We start from the raw sequence: 13,073 nt of genomic DNA, 5'->3' as shown, positions 1-13,073 counted from the left end.
AAGTGTTTGAAGCACTATATCCATTTAAATAATTCTGCACCATGTAAACTTTCTTAAAAATGATATGTAGGTAGAATAAAAGAATTTGAAATGCAGAGTAATGTGAAAGATGATAAAGTTATAATTGCTTTTTACTATGCTTTCTTTTATCTTTAATTAACTTTATTTCTGTTTATAAGAGTTTTGACCTCATGTTCACCTTCAGACTATGCCATTATTTTGCATTCAAAATGAGACACCTGATAGTGCCCTTTGCAGTCAGATATTAAGGAGAAAATGAATGTAAATTTGACAGATGACATAACATTTTTAGCTGGAAATCTTTGATACTACAATTATTATTTAAAAATACAGAACAAAAATGGCAACTTTATTCTGCATCTGAAATTTTCACATCAAAGTAGTGAAAACTTTGACTTTTCTTAGAGAATTTTTTTTCACAATATTACTAACAATTGATTGAGATATCCTTCATAGGGTATCCAGTCTAACCCTACACCTCCATTTACATTTATCCTCCCTTTAATCTCAAATTTAATGTCATCTGCCAGAAGGCTCTCCTGTAATTCCACCAGGTGTGACTTCATTTTATAAGACTCTGTGACATTTATATAAGTTTCACGTTAGTTAGCATATTATACCTTATTTTTTCGGTAAGCTGCATTGCAGTATTTAACCTAGAACACAATGTCTTTGAGGAAGGAAAAACATGCCTGATGCATCACTGCATGAATACAAATGCCTCTTAATTTCTGGTCTGACATATGCTCAATTATTATTTGTTGTTCACTAGGAATATGGATGTGTGTGTGTGAGAGTAGGGATTATATATATACACATACATATATATATATTTCAATATGTTCACATAACTCTAAGACGTAGGCATTATACCAGAAAAGTTATAAGTAATAATATCCATTGTCAAATAAATTTCATTGTTACTATGTAGAAAACTAGAGTCACCTATATTATTAATATCAAGTATCTAATTATTAATGTAATAAGTGTACACAAGAAGGAGCACCTGCCTATTTGACCTTTGATTCATAGCTTATATTTGAAGCCAACTTTTTGTTCTGTCTGCAGCAGAAATCTCTTTTCATAGGATATATATATATATATATATATATATATATATATATCTTTGTTTTGAATTCTCTTTCTAATTTAAGGTATACTGGGTGATGGCTAACTATCCCAATAGATGCCACCCTAAAGGCATTAAAAGGGCCTTCTAAACTAAAATATTGCATGTTAGATTATATAAATTTTAAGACATATCATTTTGAAATGCCTTTCACATCCTCAGTTGACAGTTTTCTAGTCATAACAGATAGTGTTAAATAGAACATGTGTTTACCTGCTTAAAGAATATAGAAGGTATACAGTCAAAGATAGACAGTCAAGGAATAGTGTTCTAGCCTACTCAGGTTGTCATAACAAAATACAACAGACCAAGTGGCTTAAACAACAGATATTAGTTTTCTCACAGTTCTGGAAGCTATACATTCAAGATCAAGATGCCAGTAAGATTCCTTTCTGGGAAAGTCTCTCTTCTTGGCTTGCAGATGGCCATCTTTTTGCTGTATCCTCACCTGACTTTTTCTCTGTATGTGAGTGGAGAGAGAGAACTCTGATGTCTCTTCCTCTTTTTATAAATGTATCAGCCCTAAAATATTAAGATCCCACCCTTATGACCTCATTTAACCTTAATTACCTCCTTAAAAACCATATATAAAAATATAGTCACTTTGAGTGTTAGGGCTTCAGCATATGAATTTGGGCAAGGTAGGGGGAGCAAATTCAGTCCATAACAGATAGTATGATAAATTTATTCCAATAGTTCATTTAAAAATCTCTATCTTTCTTTCTTTCCTAGGACTTCTAGGATGTTTATTCTCCTTTTTTTTCTTCCAAGATATTTCTTTACCAGATCCATAGTCAGGGTCATAAACTAGAATAGGGAAAAAGAAAAATGTCCCTCATATTTTGTTTCACATATACAACCCATTTGGCCATTATTTATATACATGTCCTCACATTGCTAAGGGGGGTTAGGAAATAATGTTTATTCTGCTTTGTAATGTGGCAGCTAAAATCAGGGATCTTTCTCTGGAAAAGAAGAGGAGAAAAGATGAGTAAGAACATCCTACAATCTTTAACATTCAGACAAAACAGAACAAAACATTTTATTTTTATAGTTACTTAGCAGTAAGTATCATGAAATCAAAACATCACAAAAATGGGAGTTTAAATGTAAGTTCTACTCTGCTAATTATTACCTGTGAAATCTTTAATAAATTTTCTATAATAAATTTTTATTATAAGTTAAATGGAAATGATATTTTTCATTGTATTTTTATAAATATAAATAAGGCAAGGTTTGAGAAAGTAATTTGTAAACTCCAAAGAGAACTGTAAATTGATGTGTTATATTTATATCACATCATGGTATTGTTTAACTTAAACATACACACATATCATAACTTTTTGGTGTCCTCTCTTTTTTATTTTTTTGGATTTCATACACAATTTCAAAGTGCTACTTGATGCTGATGAAAATTCTCCTTAATCTAGTTCTATCTGCTTCCTAACTCCCAGAAATTTTAAGTTGATGTTCTGTTAATTGTGCCTTTTTTCTCTTTCCCAATACAGTCATAGATAAAATTCTCAATGCTTAAAATTTTCCTGGTAAGAGAATGAAATATAGGAATGAGAAGTGCATTGGCATAGTATTTTATGGGACAGAAGATAGATTTATTCAACAAAGTCTGAATAAATCATGAAACCGAGAGCAACCTGTTACAGGGGTATGAGAAGATGATGTGTCAGTTTCAAGCCTATGGAAAAACTTAGGGGTGGCTCTTGCAAGTGGACTTAGCTTAGTGTTTATATCAAGTTTTGCTTGATTTGCATGGTTGTTTAAATAAAATATACATTTATTAGGAGGATTGTTAATGTGGTAATAGGATTAAAGAGAAAAGGAAGGAAAATTAATTGCTAATTAATATCCTTAGTTCATAATTATAAAAAATCATCTTAATAAAGATATTTTGTTATACAATCCATATTCTAATTTGGTTTTATGATGTTTCCTTGTTCCGCACTGCAAAATAAAATTTTAACATAATGTAAACATATTAAGATCTTTTTAGTAAATACTAAAGGAGTGATTAGTCACAGAATACTTGTCAATAACCAAATTGTATGGTTTTGAAAATTTCACCTATGTGGACACAACTTATCTGGCTACCGGATATATTCCTAGACATCTCTTGTAGCAACATCTTACAAGTAATGGGCATTTTAAACAACACATGGTGCTTGACACTGTAGATAACAATTTTTTTGAGATGCCTTCTTCAGGACACTTCTTGAATCTCTGCTGATGTGTATTTTAGTGACTGAGCTTTTCATCATTTTTGCTACCATGTAAATTTTTATAAGGCGACATCTGGGACCAGAGCACCTGATCATCCCATTACAATAGCCAAATACACTATTTGGTCACCTTTGTTGCACTTATTCTTTCTACTGTTTTAGGATTGTTCCTCTTAAAAGTACTTCATTAAGTAAACTCATTCTTTAGCCTCTTCATATTTCTCTTCAAGGAATACATATTTTGTTGAATGGAGAGGTAAAAAAAAAAAAAGAATTTCCTTCTTTATCTTATCTAATAAAAAGCAATAATGAATTTGAATGCTATTGATGAAAATACATATTTTAATTCAAAATTGCTCTTATATTATGGGAGCCAGACAGTCCTCACTTTTAACTACATTTGTTATTAGTCCTTGCTTTAGTAAACATATAAAAATGTACACTCTGTCAACTGAGGCTAGTTTTCCACTCAGAATCATCTTTTTATTTGAGTCTCCTAATTATTAAATTAAATTATTTAAAAATTCACTTTTGGTATTGGTATATTTGTGTAAGAGAACCTGTGTATTTTTTCCAAGGATTTATTAAGTTATATGCTGCACTGTAGAGGTGAATTCACACAAATTCCTATAGATCAATAAAATATTTTATATAAAAGTAATAGCTAGCATGAGTAATTACTAAATTAACTTTGTGTTCCGTATGTATACACACACACACATATATATATGAAAACATAGTTAAAATGATGTAATTGAATAAACGTTTCCTTAATTTGTCAAATATTTTGCACCTTAAAAAATACTTCATATTTGCACTGTTGCACTGTTGAAATCTGAAATGTCAGATTACAACTGAATGTGTTTTTCCTTTTTTTTTTAGTTATTTACAATGAAACAAGGAAAAACTGAAATGGAATCATATTGAATATAAACTCAATAATGTAGGTTTCATCTTTATAGAGTTGCCATCACTAATCCTATCTTCAATTATTGCTGTACCTGAGTCCTATATCTAGATTTAATTACTTACAACACATTTTACAGTGATATATTACATTTTCTATGCTTTAGGCACTGCTTTTATTTTTATGACTACTCTGTTACTTACGCCAATCTGTTTCTGCAAAACAAATTTTACCTCAGCATTTTACAGGACAATGTAATTTCTTTCACTTCAGATGATTTTATATTGTCTAGGAAATTCAATTAGCAGTTTGCTGTTCATGTTATCACAATGTTATAAAATTAAATATGAATATATAACTTTCTTCAATGATACAGATAAGTTTAGTTTGAATATAATGAATTGCATTTTCAGAAATCTTGAGATGGAAACTTTATTATTATTATTTGCAAAATTTCAACCTGTTATTGCTGTGGCAGTTGATAAATTATATTAAAATCAAACAATCTGGCTGACCAATTTTATGGTGGGGTCTGGCTAAGGTTGAATTGTCTCTTATTTTTCTGCCCCATAAATAGAAGTTCTTCTTAGATTCGTTTATTATGACATGTAGATATTCCTAAGCCATTAATGTCTAAATAAATATGATATTTTTGCCTGGGTTTGGCACTTGGCATATATACTTTGTCCAAAGTTCCCATTTAGTTACCTAACTTAGTCAATACATTGCATACCTCTTAGTAGTAACTGCTTCAATCAACTTTATACCTTTACCAAAATTAGCTCAATCCTTATCATGTAATAGATGACCAATAGATGCAAGTGAGATTGAATTAAAGTTGGTGATTAATGTCAGCATCAAACATATCTAAAGTATTAATATAAACTGTACCAAGATGTATATATATTATGTGTGAAACACCACCAAAAAAGGCAAAATACCAGGGCATTATACAAATAATTTATGACAGGTCTAACAGAAAGAGGAAAGTAAGGAATTATCTGAAAGTATCACATCAGTGAGTGACAGCAAGGGAAGAGGTTTGTTAAAACATCCTAGTTCCACAGGCATATATAAATAATCAATAAGTACTTTGGTGCCCCAAGAACTAATTGCTAAAAAAAGAACACCAAAAATTTGAATTGGAATGCCACTAGTCAAAAAATTTAAATATGGCATTGACTTTCTTGAGAATTGTAAGATTTTTTTTTTTTTTTTTTAATTTCAGCTCATCATGGGGGTACATAAGTTTAGGTCATATACATTGTCCATGTCCTGCCCATCCCCCCCGAATCAGAGTCCCAAGCGCGTCCGTTCTCATTCTCCAGACAGTGCGCCTGGCACTCATCATGTAGTCATACCTCCATCCCCCCCCCCCCACCTCCCCGGGTCTGCACCTTCAAGCATGACCATTCCCCAGAGGGTGCGCAACGCACTCGTCATGTAGGCATACACCCATCCCCTCCCCCCACCCCCCCCATCCCAGTCTGATATCCAATTGGTATCCTTCCCCGATGTACATTTAGGTGATGATCAGGGAAACCAGTTTTCTGGTGAGTACATGTGATGCTTATTTTTCCATTCTTTGGATACTTCACTTAGTATAATGGGTTCCAGCTCTCTCCAGGAGAACCAAAGAGATGTCGTATCATCGTTATTTCTTATAGCTGAGTAGTACTCCATGGTATACATATACCACAGTTTACTAATCCATTCGTGGATTGATGGGCACTTGGGTTGTTTCCACATCTTTGCGATTGTGAATTGTGCTGCTATAAACATTCAGGTACAGGTGTCTTTGTTAAAGAATGACTTTTGTTCTTCTGGGTATATGCCCAATAATGGGATTGCTGGATCAAATGGTAGGTCTACTTGAATCTGTTGAAGGTATCTCCATATTGCTTTCCATAGGGGTTGCACTAGTTTGCATTCCCACTAGCAGTGTATGAGTGTTCCTGTCTCTCCACATCCACGCCAACATGTGTTGTTTTGGGATTTTTTGATAAAGGCCATTCTCACCGGAGTTAAGTGGTATCTCATTGTGGTTTTGATTTGCATTTCCCTGATGATTAGGGATGTTGAGCATTTTTTGATACGTTTTTTGGCCATTCTTATGTCTTCTTTTGAAAAATTTCTATTCATGTCCTTTGCCCATTTTTTGATAGGATTGTTTGATTTTTTCTTCCTGATTTTCCTGAGTTCTAAATAGATTTTTGTTATCAGTCTTTTATCTGATGTGTAGTATGCGAAAATTTTTTCCCATCTTGTAGGCTGTCTGTTTATTTTCGTGACTGTTTCTTTGGCTGTGCAGAAGCTTTTTAATTTAATCAGGTCCCATTCGTTTATTTTTGTTGTTGCTGCGATTGCCTTAGGGGTTTTCTTCATAAATTCTTTGCGTAGACCAATGTCTGTGAGAGTCTTTCCTACATTTTCTTCTAGAATTCTAATCGTTTCCCATTTAAGGTTTAAATCTGTTATCCACCGTGATTTGATTTTTGTGAGAGGTGAAATCTGTGGGTCCTGTTTCAGTCTTCTACATGTGGCTATCCAGTTTTCCCAGCACCATTTATTGAATAGGGACTCTTGTCCCCAGAGTATGTTTTTGTCTATTTTGTCAAAGATTAGATGGTTATATGAGGATGGTTTTATATTTGGGTTTTCTGTTCTGTTCCACTGGTCTGTGTCCCTGCCCTTGTGCCAATACCAAGCAGTTTTAAGAACCACAGCTTTGTAGTATAGTTTGAGGTCTGGCAAATCAATACCTCCCATTTTGTTTTTATTGCTTAAGATTGCTTTTGCTATACGCGGTCTTCTCTGTTTCCATACAAAGTGTATAATTATTTTTTCTAAATCTGTGAAAAATGATGTTGGTAATTTAATAGGAATTGCATTGAATCTATAGATTACTTTGGGTAGTATAGACATTTTAACGATGTTAATTCTTCCAATCCATGAGCATGGTATGGATTTCCACTTATTTACGTGTTCTGCAATTTCCTTCCTTAGCGTTTCGTAGTTCTCTTTATAGAGGTCCTTTACCTCTTTAGTTAAATATATTCCTAAAAAAAAAAAAATATATATATTGTAGTTTCAGTAAGAGTTAGGAGCCTAATGTTGCTGATTCATTATATGTTTGACTTTAATATTGAATTTGTGCATTTAATTTGTATTTATATTTTGTATTTATGCTATACATTTTTTTTACCAGATACACTTCATTTTACTTCTTACCTGTCATACTTTGTGAAGACATTGCTAGAAAAAAATAAATTACTATACAGTGTCCCCAATATTTATTTGCAATAAAAAGCAATATGCGAAAAAAATAAATAAATAAATAAATAAATATATTCCTAGAGATTTTATTTTCTTTGTTGCTATTTTGAAAGGTATTGAGTCCTTAATTTGATTCTCCGATTGAATGGTATTGGCATATATGAATGCCTCTGATTTGTGTGTAATTGTAAGATTTTAAACTTTAAAACATAATTATATTTCAAAAGACCATTACTCAACTAAGGGTGTTAGATGTCCTAAACTCTCTGGGGAAAAAAAAAAAAAAAACTGAAGAAAATCACAGGAAGAAGAACATAAACATTGTCCAATGAGTTTTTTGTTTGTTGGGTTTTTGGGGTCAGAAATAACTTTTCACTTGTAAATTCAATATATATCTGAAAGTGAAAGTTTATCATTTCAAAAATGATATATGTATCATTTATATCTATAGCACTATATTACACCAATATATTACAGTAGGAGTTTTAATAAGATAAAGTCCAAACACAAAAAAGTAATTTACCTTTGAACATAGAAAATCTATCTATTCTATGTATATTATTCTGTTTACATAAACCTTCAAATTTATATCTTTGTACACCAGTGACTAGGAAACTATATTTTTTTGTGTACTCCAGGGACTTCAGGGTCCTAAGCAAAATTTAAAGACTTGTTATTCCTAACTTAATCTTGTTCTTTATATAAACTCTCTGTAGTGGGTAATTCATAGTACCTTAAAAGTAACTTTATACTATCGGGTGAAATAATGGTCCAATGGGGAAATTTGTGTATCAATAAAATAATATATACACAGTCAATTCATGATTATCCATGGGTGGTAATGAAGTTGTAAAAATTCTATAAATTAGTTAGAAAAAATGAAGACAGCACTATAGAAATTCAGACAAAATGCTTCAAATGGTATATCCCAAGAAAATGGATAATGACCAGCAAACATAAAAAGGTGTTCAGCTTTAATAGTCATCAAAAAAAGGCAAATTAAAACTGAGAAACTACTCTACACACAGTAAAATGGCTAATAAAATAAAATAAAAATATTTTAAAAGAATAATATCAAATGTCAAAAATCAAATGCAACTCCCAAACAGCTATTGGAAGTGAATTGTCCAAACACTTTGAATAACTCTTTGATATCGTCTATTAAAATTGAAGATATACATATTCTGTGGTGCAGTTATTCCTTTCCTTAGTATATATGCAACAGAAGTCCATACATAGGCCTTCCAAAATACATATAGGATAAGGCAAAAGTAATTATTATATTTTTATTTATAATATTATATGTAAATATGTATGTTATGCAATTAAATTTCATTGAAATAATATAATGCTTTTAATGAATAAATGTTTATAAATAACAAATGTACTTCAAAAAATACCAAAATAGTGATACCCAATGTATCAAATATTAAACAACAATTACAAAACAATAATAAAATATATATTAGGACTAGGACCAAAACAAACACATTAACCAATGGAATGACCGAAGAGCTCCGAAATAGATATATACACTATGTGGAACTTGGTATGTCATAAAAATATCCTTATAATATAATGAGAGCACAAATACAATGTCTTAAAATTTTTAAAAAGTATTAACATCTAGAATGCACAAATATCTGGAAATCAACAGGAAAAAGAAATGAAATACATGATGGAATACTATTTTAGCATAGGTGACAAATAGGAATAGATGGAAAAAGGAAAATGACTAAATGCTATATGTGAAAATGTTCTATGTCACTACTAAGATGATTAATGCTAATTAAAACGATGACATAGTACCTCAAAACTATCAATTTGTAAAACTTTGTGTATTAGATAATACCATATATTTTGGGAGATTAGTACTATTATCTAGTGCTAGAAAACATTTGAACTGGTACATATACAGTCAGTCCATTACTTTCCATGGTTTGACTTATAATTTTTTAACTTTACAATGGTGCAAAAGTGATACACATTCAACAGAAACTGTACGTCAAATTTTGAATGTTGATATTTTCCTGGACTAGAGATGTGTGATACAGTGCTCTCTGGTGATGCTGGACAGCAACAGCGAGCTGCAGCTCCCACTCAGCCATGCAATCATGAGGGTAAACAACCAATACTCTACAGTGTACTCTATTCAATAAATTTTAAATTAGATATTCAATCCCTTATAATAAAATAAGCTTTGTGTTAGATGTCTTTGCCCAACTGTAGGCTAATGAAAGTGTTCTGGGCACATTTAGGTAGGTAAAGTTAAGCTATGATGTTGGGTAGGTTAGGAGATTCAATGCACTTTCAACGTCTGGTATGTTCAACTTACGATGGATTTATCAGGACACAATACCATTGTAAGTAGAAAAGCATTTGTCTTATAGAAAATAATCTGGTATTATTCAATTAAACCAATATGCATATACTCGAAGACTACAATTTCACCGATTGATTTATATTCCAACAAATTTTCAAATTCCATTGTCTTAATTTGTTTTGTGTTGCTATAAAGGAACGTGAGATTGGGGAATTTATAAAGAAAAGAGGTTTATTTGACTTATGGTTCTGCAGATTATAAAAGAAGCATGGCACTGGCATCTGTATCTGGTGAGGCCCTCAGACTGCTTCCTCTCATGGTGGCAGACAAGGAGAGCTGGTATATGCAGAGATCATATGGCAAGAGAGGAGGAAAGAGAGATGGAGGGAGATGCCCAGCTGTTTTTAAGAACCAGCTCTCAGGGAAACTAGTAGAGAACTCATTCATTTCTACTCCATCAAGGAGAGCATTGAACTATTCATGAGGGGTACACCCCTATGATCCAAACCCCTCCTGTTGGTCCCTTTTTCCAAACTTGAGATCAAATTTCAACATGAAGTTTAGGGGCAAACATCCAAACCATAGCATCCCTGGTTATATTTTTATGATATTGTTGTTTGTGATGGAAAATATTAGGATATAATTTAAATATTAATACCAGGAAAATGGTTACCTAGATAAGCATTTTTTAAAAAGAAAAAAAAAAGAGAAAGATGTAAAGAGTAAAAAAAAAGATAATTTATAGTTCAATAGCAGGTATGAAAATTAAAAAGATATGCACCCAAAATACTATATATTTAGGAACACATATTTTATATGTTAATGGGTACATTAAAATGTAGGAAGAGCTGTGAAAAAATATACAATTAAATTAATAGGAGAAAATCATTTCAAAAACATTAGATAATCTGTTATATAATTTTATTTTCTCTCATTTATGAATCTGAAATAAAAACAATGAAAAAGCAGACTAATTATTATAAAAATTATAAATGTAAATATTAAAAATGCTTATAACATCTAACAATATATAGCATTTACCCAAAGGAAAATTGAAAATGATTTGGGAGAGAAAGCTTGAGAAAACTGCACAGAATGCAGATGAACAGGAGAAAAAGATAAATGTCATAAAAGAATAATAGTTATAGAAAGGATAGTCAATAAAAATCAAACATATGATAACTGATGTACATAAATTAGAGAAAAAATTAGCACAGAAAATAAGTCAAAATTGTAAAGCATGCAGGCTTGAATGTGTAGATTGACATGTGTCTCCATATTTCAGACAAAGTTAATGAAGTCAAATAAATGTATTCTAGTAACATACTAAAACTCAAAGATAAAGAAAACATATTATAGATATTAGGACAGACAAAAAAGTTACATAAAGGAAATAAAATTCACGATATCCTCACAACTTTTCACAGCCATTTTGATATTACAAAATAAAAAAAACTCCCTGGGAAATATTTCCAAGGGAATTATAAAAATCACCAAAAGACTGCTGATATTAAGGTAATTAAAATTTCAGAGCTTTTTTTTTTTTTTTTTTTTGAGACAGAGTCTCACTCTGTTGCCCAGGCTAGAGTGAGTGCCGTGGCATCAGCCTAGCTCACAGCAACCTCAAACTCCTGGGCTTAAGCGATCGTATTGCCTCAGCCTCCCGAGTAGCTGGGACTACAGGCATGCGCCACCATGCCTGACTAATTTTTTCTATATATATTTTTAGCTGTCCAGATCATTTCTTTCTATTTTTAGTAGAGACGGGGTCTTACTCTTGCTCAGGCTGGTCTCGAACTCCTGACCTCGAGTGATCCACCTGCCTCGGCCTCCCAGAGTGCTAGGATTATAGGCGTGAGCCACCGCGCCCGGCCATATTTCAGAGCTTTTATGAACAGGTTGTGGTAAACATAAAAATCATGTATAATATGTATTAATACATTAAGGCATTATCATTAGAGTTCACAATTACTGAGTTGAATATAATTGTCACAATTCCAAAAAGGTAATTTTATGTTGCACATCATTATATTCACAACATAACTTGTACATGTAGCAGTAATAAATTTGCCGTTTGAAAAACTAAATTTACAGCAGATTGCATATTATTCAAAATTAATTTTAGGCCATTTTAAGTGTTCCCACTTCTTAAGCACACTGAATGTCTTACTGTTTCTAATTTGAGTTTAATTTTAACTGAGGGTAAAACAAGTCATCCTTTACAGGGCTGTGGATTCTTCCAGTTCTGCTGAAGGCAGTAGATGTGAGGTAAATTTGTTTAATAAAACAATGTATTTGAGAAGTGTTCTTGAGAAGGAATCACACTCATTGATTGAATCTTTATTCATCAGTGTGGAGCTCAACATCCCTAGAGATCAAGCATGTTTATCATCTTTCCTTTTATTCATTCTCTTATTCATTTATTCTTTAAATAAGTGTTCTTAGATCATATGAGGCTATCTACTTTAGTATGTTTATTAGACAATTATGATATATCAGAAAAAAGCATAAGTGAACATTAAAGATAGTGATAAATATGAAAAATCTATGAAATTGCTCTATGAAAAGATTAATATTAAAATTTTTTCAAATGAAGATTTTGTTTGGGCTTTTTGTTATTCATATTGCTCCTTTCCTTTTGTTTATATGTATATTTACATATATATATAAATATGTATTATATATATATATATATCTTTTCATTGGAAAATAACCTCAAATTTACATAAGAGTTGAAAAAATAGGGAAATAAATCTCTTGTATATCTTTGCCCAAAGGCAAATACAGCAGTAACAAAAATAAATAAATAGAACTTAAGTTAAAAAGCTTCTGCACAGCAAAGGAAATAAAAAACAGAGTAAATAGACAATCTACAGAATGGCAGAAAATACTCACAAACTATACATCCAATAAAGCACTAATATCCAGAATCTACAAAGAACTCAAACAAATCAGCAAGAAAAAAGCAAATAGCCCCATCAAAAAATGGACAAAATACAGGAACTGAATTTTTCAAAAGCTTTTTTCTTCACAATAATATAAAAATAAAAATAAAATGAGTCTTCATACTTTCTAGAAGACAGAAATAGGTTTTGGGAGCCAGAATTTATTAAACATAAGATTTGTAACTGTTAAGTTATTAATAGGCAAAATTTTTAGCATGTTTCTTATGAATTTTATTTC

Source organism: Lemur catta, chromosome 13, assembly GCF_020740605.2.
Source record: "Lemur catta isolate mLemCat1 chromosome 13, mLemCat1.pri, whole genome shotgun sequence".
Classification (NCBI taxonomy): Eukaryota; Metazoa; Chordata; class Mammalia; order Primates; family Lemuridae; genus Lemur; species Lemur catta.
This window is presented reverse-complemented; position numbering follows the sequence as displayed.